Source organism: Rhagoletis pomonella, unplaced genomic scaffold (assembly GCF_013731165.1).
Source record: "Rhagoletis pomonella isolate Grant_MI unplaced genomic scaffold, Rhpom_1.0 Rhpom_scaffold_00001, whole genome shotgun sequence".
In the NCBI taxonomy this organism is placed as follows: Eukaryota; Metazoa; Arthropoda; class Insecta; order Diptera; family Tephritidae; genus Rhagoletis; species Rhagoletis pomonella.
Window position 1 is genome coordinate 63,184,807 of NW_023458555.1, and position 8,250 is coordinate 63,193,056.

At 31.8% G+C, this 8,250-nt stretch overlaps 1 protein-coding gene and 1 long non-coding RNA gene across 2 annotated transcripts in view; one reads left to right on the plus strand and one right to left on the minus strand.

Moving 5' to 3' along the window:
* The window catches only part of LOC118747114 (monocarboxylate transporter 13), a 48,950-nt gene that overhangs the window by 9,525 nt on the left and 31,175 nt on the right, over nt 1-8,250 (plus strand). The gene's annotated exons all lie outside the window — the stretch shown is intronic.
* LOC118747123 lies at nt 2,972-7,925 on the minus strand. Its single transcript, XR_004993926.1, has 7 exons — nt 7,855-7,925; nt 5,847-5,921; nt 4,912-4,972; nt 4,795-4,848; nt 4,552-4,733; nt 4,322-4,472; nt 2,972-4,246 (listed from the first exon to the last, which is right to left on the minus strand). It is a non-coding gene; the product is annotated as an uncharacterized LOC118747123 (long non-coding RNA).

Here is an 8,250-nt window from a genome sequence, read left to right on the forward strand (position 1 = left end):
AACCGTTATGTGAACAAAATTAATATACCCTTGTGCACAAGTGCGCTCGGGTATAAAAAAGTATTTCTGCATTACTAATATAGCCCCTTTCTAATGCTTCAGTAGAACGTATATTTAGTAGTTTAAAAAGGTGTAGAACTGACAAGGCATAAAATTTAATGATGTTTGAGCCGCAAGAACAAATGTACCAATTGAATTGGAGAATGTAATTAAATAATTTTCATACTAAGTACCTGTAAATAGTATGCAGTACACAATATTCATATCTAGATATCTGTAATAAGAAAATTTTTGAGTAATTTGTTGGGATTTTGAGGATTTTTAATTTTTTGGAGGAATTTGGTAATGTTTTTGTGGCAACATTGGTTGGCAGGCCAGTAGTGAGGAATTTGCTCTGTTCTCTTGCTTACATTGATTTTTTGCAATCACATACATTTATGTTTTGAGGTCTTTTCGTTTTGCCTACGCTTTGTGGTTACTCATTTTCAGAGGTGGGCACTACCCCAAACAAGCGTTAGCTAAAAGTGATAATGTGTTAGTGTGCCTAATTCATTTTGCATCCCTGCAGTAAATCGCGCTAGTTCAGGACTAGCGCAGAACTAGCTCTTTAAGAGGCGGTACTGATTCTCGATCTATCCCAACGCAATGCTTTCAACTGTCTCTTTTTACATGCCGATGTCCTACGAAGTGAAAATTGCCACCTCTGCAGAACTTTAGAACGCGTTCTAAACTGGTTCTGTTACGGGTGGTTCTGAGATGGTGTAAAAGGAAGCAGCTCTGTGCTAGTTCAAAAATAGATACTCCTGAACTGGTGCAAACAGGGATAGTTCCGAACTGGTCCTATTACGGGTGGTTCTGAGATGGTGTAAAAGGAAGCAGCTCTGTGCTAGTTCAAAAATAGATAGTCTTGAACTGGTGCAAAAAGGGATAGGTCCGAACATGTTTAAAAATTCATAGTTATGAGTCAGTGAGAAAAATATATAAGATACATAAATATAAATACATATATAAGTATATATTATATACATATCATATAAGTATGTATTATATAATATATATAAATATATATAAGTGTAAACAGTACTATTTAAAAAAAAAAAAAACAGTTAAAGTTTTCAAAATGAATGTTTTATTTTTGAATTCAAAACAACATCCAAAAATACCACAACTTTTCAAGTTTTGAAATACGAAGAAAAAACTCGTTATCTTAGTTAATATAGAAATCTTATGGTTAATTATATATTCCTCTTACACCTAAACTGGTGGTTCAAGTTTCATACTTTGTGAACAATTACAAAAAAACTAAAAATTTTTCTTCAGAATTAAAATTTTTTTAATCAGAATTCAATTCTGTTAAGTTAAGTGCAAGTTTACAGTACCTGTTACGCATTTTCTTCCATATAACATATTAACAAAATTTATTTTTATATAGGAGAAAATGCTCAACAGTCTAGAAAAAAAAATTATCAAAAATCAGCAGTAATTTTCAGCGCCGGAAAATTTGCACTTTGCTTACTACAAAACTTTCAGGAGATTATTTATTTTTTTTTGTTTTGAATAAGTTTAAACAGTTTTACAAAGGGGGCAAAATGTATTTGGCCACAAGTGCATAATGATATCTCAAAAACGAAATAAAAATATTTGTATTAATTTAAAAACAATATGACCTCCAAAAATAGTTTTTAAATGCGAGTAAAAATTCATTCTCTTAGTTAATACAGAAATGTCTCTAATACTTGTCTTATCCATATCTTATCTTTACTACTTAGTGTAGTAATCCTTACTACTTACTTTAGTGAGGATTAGACGTGGATTAGATAAGGATGGCATGAACCACTTAACAGTAGTATAGGATTTTATTTTTTTGTATTTTGAATTTTGCCGTTATTACAGAGGACCATCGATATGTACATACATACATGTATTTCTCTTACATCTATAGTGATATCACAAACATTTTTCATTTCATTTCATTTTAATAACATAAAAGTTTTTCTAAATTCATTTACATAAATAACAAGTAAGAAAGTCTAAGTTCGAGCGGAGCCGAACATTAAATACCCGGTGCAAATATTAAATATATGATTTTCACCTTTCCGAAAGCTACCGCTACATGGTAAGCCGGGGTGTATCAATTTTGAGTAAATTAGCGTCCTTAAATTTCAAAATATTGACGTTTCAAGCATTTCTAAAATTTACCGTTATACGAAAAACCATAATTTTAGTCCGATTTCAATCATTTTCATCGTTTTGCTTTTATGTAGCAAGCACAATAAAAATACCGAGTTTGGTACAAAATTGGTAGAACGGTTACCGAGATACATATATGTGATCATAAGTGGGCGGTGCCACGCCCATTTCTAAAAATTTTATTATAGACGTATTTCCTGGTAAGGAATTGTTTAAAGCATCAATTTTGAATAAATTGGCTTTAATATTTACTGATTTATCGAAGATTTCGTATTTCTCCAAATTACCGTTATATGAGATGTGGGCGTGGTTATTGTCCGATTTATCCTGTACCAAGGCCAATAACTGTGCCAAGTTTGGAAGAAATCGGTGCAGCGGTTGCCAAGATATGTATCCATAATGGGGCGTGGCTACGCCCATTTTTCAAAAATTTATAACATTCTTATTTTTCGTCTAAAAATTATTGTAAATATCAATTTTGAGTTAATAATCTTCAGTAATTACTAAAATATCGCAGTTTTCGTATTTCTGAAAATTACCGTTATATGGGAGGTAGGCGTGGTTATTGTCCGATTTTGCCCATTTTCAATACCATCCGTCCCACGCCCGAAAGAAGTGCACGTACCAAGTTTCGTTAAGATATCTCAATTTTTACTCGAGTTATCGTGTGCACAGACGGACGGACGGACGGACAGTCACCGCTTAATCGATTTCTCTTTTCATTCTGATCATTTATGTATACATTTGTCTATATCTATCTCGATTCGTTTTGCCTGTTACAAACAACCGTTATGTGAACAAAGTTATAATACCCTTGTGCACAAGTGCGCTCGGGTATAAAAATATACATATACATGGTTCAGTTTTTGAAATAAGAAGGGAACAACTTTTTATGCTGTTTAAGACAGAAATATTTGTGATGTATTTCTCTAACGTATGTATTTATAGCTATATTACGCATTCAAAATGCGTCGTAGCCACGTAAACCTAATATAATTAAACCGGTTTCCCATACAAAATTAAGTAAGCTTGCGTGGTTACGAGGCATTTATGCGCTTGGATGAAAAAAATATATTTCCATGTTTGAAATATGAAGTATTAAAAGCATGTACTTCCGTTATACTTATGGTGATATAACGTTTCCAAAGCAAAGACAGTGATTTACTTAGCTATTCAATGCTTAAAAATACATTTCAAGTGTTAAAATATGAAAAAGACGTTTAATCTTAGCTAATACATACGGTATTATGCAAACAAAAATACACCACACTGTTTTTTGACATTATTTCGTTGTGTCTAAGCAAATAAAATTTTGGACATTTTTGTATAAAAGTATTAAATAAAAAAATTTGGAATTTTTGTATAAAATAATAATTAGTTCTACAACTAAGCCGACTAATCTCCGAGTTCCAAGGTTTGTGCGAAAATTTGGAAAATTTAATAAATGTTTATCAAAAGCTAAAAAAAATAAAAAAATATATACTGTTTATTAAGAAAAATTTCAAGTATGCAATTTTATAGCCCATTAAATTTTTAAGAGCAAGTTTAAGAAGCTGCGAACTATCGTTAAATTTTGATTTTTTTTTTTGACAAACCTGCTTATTTTCATCCATATAAGAAACAATATAAGAAACAACTTCAACAGTCAAAAGCCAGCGATAGTTCGCAGCTTCTGAAACTTGCTGTTAAAAATTTAGCGGGCTATAAAACTGCATACTTGAAATTTTTCTTAATAAACAGTATACTTTTTGTAATTTTTTTAACTTTTGATAAACATTTATTAAATTTTCCAAATTTTCGCACAAACCTTGGAACTCGGATATTAGTCGGCTTAGTTGTAGAATCTATTTTAATTAGAAGCAAAAAAATAATAAAAATAAAGCGTTTTCCTTAAACAAAATTTTGATTTTGAAACAATAGGTAAGGAAAAAACATTTGATATTGGCTCATTTGTTTGATGTCGCAGAGTTTTTAAAATAGCGTTTCTTGTGAATTCTAAAGGCCTTGCGCAACTGCTCTTCAAGATTTGTGTCGCTTGGTAAATGTGAAATAGCGTCTACATAAAAATTACGAATGATTTAAACTAGTTGTAACGAAATTAATTTTAGTATATATTTGTATAGATAATTACCTAAAAGCGCAGCAAAAAATATGTTGTATGACTTCAAACTTTTTTTGCCATGAGTGCCGTCAACATTGTAACTCATTATTATTGATTCATCGAGGATATTTTTAATATTTTTCGTAGCAGAATGTTGCAGTAGCTGGCTCATTATGGAAATCTGTAAAAAAGTAATAGTTGTGGTTAAATAACCGCCATAAATGTAATATGTAGCAGTAATAATTTAGTTGCACATTTACATAATTATCTCGGTTCTCCGGAAAAATTTTGTTATCTACGGCTTCTAAAGCATCGTCGGATTAAATTGGGAAAAGTTGGGCTATAGGCTGTGCAAGGGATTCTTTACGAATAAGCTTGTTGGTTAAAATTTATTGCTTCGCTAATGCTGCCATTATGGCCTTCCTTTGGACTAATTGATTTTCTGAAAGGAGAAAATAAGTGCATTTTCCTTTTGTAGTTTTTGTAAAAGCGCCATTCCTTACTTTCAATTTGGTCCAGTTTTCCAAATAAAAACGATTTTAAGTTATCAGCATTTTCTAAGGAAAGAGTATAACCAAAAAGTTAGTGAAGCAAAAACTTGTCTTTTCGAATATACATACCATTAATTTCTTTAATTTTTTCCTGTAAGTCAACTTGTGCAAGCCCTGGTTGAAGTGGCGTCTGCAAAAAAATTATTTTGAATTTTTAAAATTTATTACAAACATGTACTTACGAGACTGAAACAAGTGTTCACATAGTGTTTTTTTTTGCTAATTTACATATGTATATAAAATTTATTTAATTTTCATCTAAATTACGATGTTTTAAGAGGGTATGCAGCTTCGTTAGCTCATTTAATTTTAATAAAACAAAATGCACATTTCAAGTGGCCAAACTTCGAACTGATTTTTGGCAATTTTTTTTTATATAGAATTGAGATTTTTTTCTTCGTATAACGCAAATATTTTATGATGTAGAAAAATGCGTATGCATGCAAAATTATTACAAATTAACCAAAATATTTTTTAAATATTTGCGTTTTACAAGAAAAATTGCCAAAAATCAATTCAAAGTTTGGCCACTTGAAGCGTGCATTTTGTTATATTAAAATGAAATGGGCTACAAAACTGTATACCCAAAAATTTCATAAGCCTCCAGTTAAAAGCTTCGGAATTTAAATGAAAATTTAATAAGTTTTGTACAAAGTTTACAACAAAAGATATTTCATGAAAAAACATTCCTGCTTTTCCAAAAAACAAACACCATGTGAACACATGTAAACCCATGGCGAAATTAATAGAAACGTTTCTTTTGTTTATTTAATATTAAAAAATTAAACAGTTGGGAATTTAGATGAAATTTTGAAATACGAATTTAAATAATTTTTGCACAAAGTTTGTAATATGAATTTATATGGTTTTTGTTAACCATTCCGATGCACTTTTATAAAAAATAATAAATATTACGTAAACAAAATAAACATAGCCAAAATTGGTAAAAACAAGGCGTCTATATTATTTTAGTCATGGGTGTAGCTACAAATTACATTACTTACGTTGTGGTGGAGGATCTTTATGGACTAGTTTCCTTTTGAATGGCCTTGCGCTTATTTCTTTTTCTCCTCTTAAATCTATAAGCGTTTAAATACTCAAGATTTGTATTTGATATAACGGCAATCATGTAGAATTGGGAGAAAGAGTAAGCGACCAACATGCGGCAGGCCTAACAATTTACATTCTATTTCACTCACAGGAAACAGTACTTCTTCGTCTGGCAAATTTAAATCAACTGTACTTATTCCTAAAGTTATTGAGTCAACAGGCTCACTGAAAAAGCTTCGAACATTCGAATATTTCTTCCCTACGACTGAACCACCATTATCATATGTAAATCTTTGTATCTCTATGGGAACATAAGGCTTTATTAAACAGTAGTTATCAGGGTGTTTCGCAGTGGAAACGCAATTGTTACGAAAATATTTATATTCTCCATTCTTAGCCAGTTTCAAACCATCAAAAGCAGTTTCAGTGTTGAAACTTTCATACGAAATTCTTTTATAAAGTTGTTGCAAAATATGTGTGGGCTTTTTAACATATCGTTTTAGAATTTGTAAATAATTTTCAAAATCATATGCTGATGATTCTGATATCAAACCTATCTCTTCGATGCTATTTGTCAAGTGAAGCAAATGATGCACATTATATGTGACGCTTGTTTCTCCAAAGACAACTGGAAAATTTTGGACGAATAAAGATAACATATTTTGTGCTATTTGCGTATTCGAGGTATAACTTTTAGGGCAAAGCAATAGCCTACAAGAACAATGCAGGAGCAAGTACTCATAATATATATTATCGTCAACTCTATTCTTCAAGACAGAAAGTCCTGTATAAAGCAGGAATTGCCGGAATTCCGTGGCCTTCCAGTTATAAATTTCATCAAATCCCCTTGGCTTCCTCACAAACTCTTTAGTAATACACATTTCAAGTGATTTTAGGCTATTCGAAATGTAATTTTTATTTTCGTTGGATACCTTCATATTAACTTTATCCTGCAACACTCGGAGTAGAAACTTTCGCATTACACCTAAATCAATTAGGTGCATACTATCTATAGCCACTTGGCTAATCATTCTTACGCCTATGGTTTCTAATGGTGTCTGTTTGTCCCTATACTGTGGCAAATGATGCCTTTCATTCATTCTGTTACAGAAGTCTTCATCAGAGATGAGTTCACCACTTTCTACACCGTATACCAATACATTATTTACTTTCCTTCCGACTTGTGTGCATTTTGTGCAGCCAAATGCCGATGTGTGGCCAGGTATACCGCAAATAAACACCTTAGCTGGCGCATCACACACAAGTGATCGAATCTCAACTTTAATAACTCTTCCTAATAATTCTATTCCACGATCCAAAACATTTTTAATTTCATTTACGAATGCTGATAAATAAGCGTCAATGCAATCAGGCTTCTTAGTACCCAAATAAATTCCCACAGGGAACACTGGGGTATTTCTAATATTCACTGCCCTCAACAAAATTGGCCACAACTGTGTACGGGAACTTCTGTAAAGTGGTATGCCGTCAACATTCACGTCCACACGTATCAATTCGCAACTATCTAAACCGTTAGCCAACTTTTCCAGTTGCTTCTTTACACCTATATGACAGTAAGAGCCAGGAGAAACATTTTCTATTACAGCTCGTTGCCTATGATTGGCAATAAGGGTTTCAGCACTTAAAGGCACATCTAAATTTCCACTTTTTAAAATCTGTAGCAAATCCTCCAAACATTTTCGTGACGGTCTATTTTTTAAATACCACTGCACAAGTTTAACTTTTAAATCGCTCCTTTCTATATTATTTCGCCCTGATTCAATATCAGCCTCTACTTCTGGACGCGCGTCCACTGCGAACTGTGATTCTCCCACAACTTCTGCCACACTTTCACTTCTTTCACTATCACCTAATGAACTGAGTTTATTTATGTAAATATCTTTTTGCCTTTTTATTAATCGCCTGATGTGTCGCTTACTCATTTTGATAAAATTTACTCACAATTTGAAATTATTACATTCGACATAAATCGCGCACTTAACTAGTTATGTGTGCAAACAGCTGCTTCTAGAGGCAGTCGATTATCGATAAACTTTATACAGTGAATAGGCGAACATTTAGAAAGTAACTGATTTGCAGAGTTTAAAACAAATATAAGTTATATTTAAATGATTATTAATGAACGTCTGTTTTAAAATATGTCACCTTGATGCATAATAACAAGCAATACTACATAAAGCACTTATGTAGGTAATATCATTTGTTTTTGTTTTCAACAGCTCAAAGTAATCGATGGAATTTCCAACATTTCCAAAAGCTTATATTTTGAAAACTATTAAACCGATTTTCAAAATATGGACACATTTGGAAAGATAATTGAAGGACCTTTCATTCAAT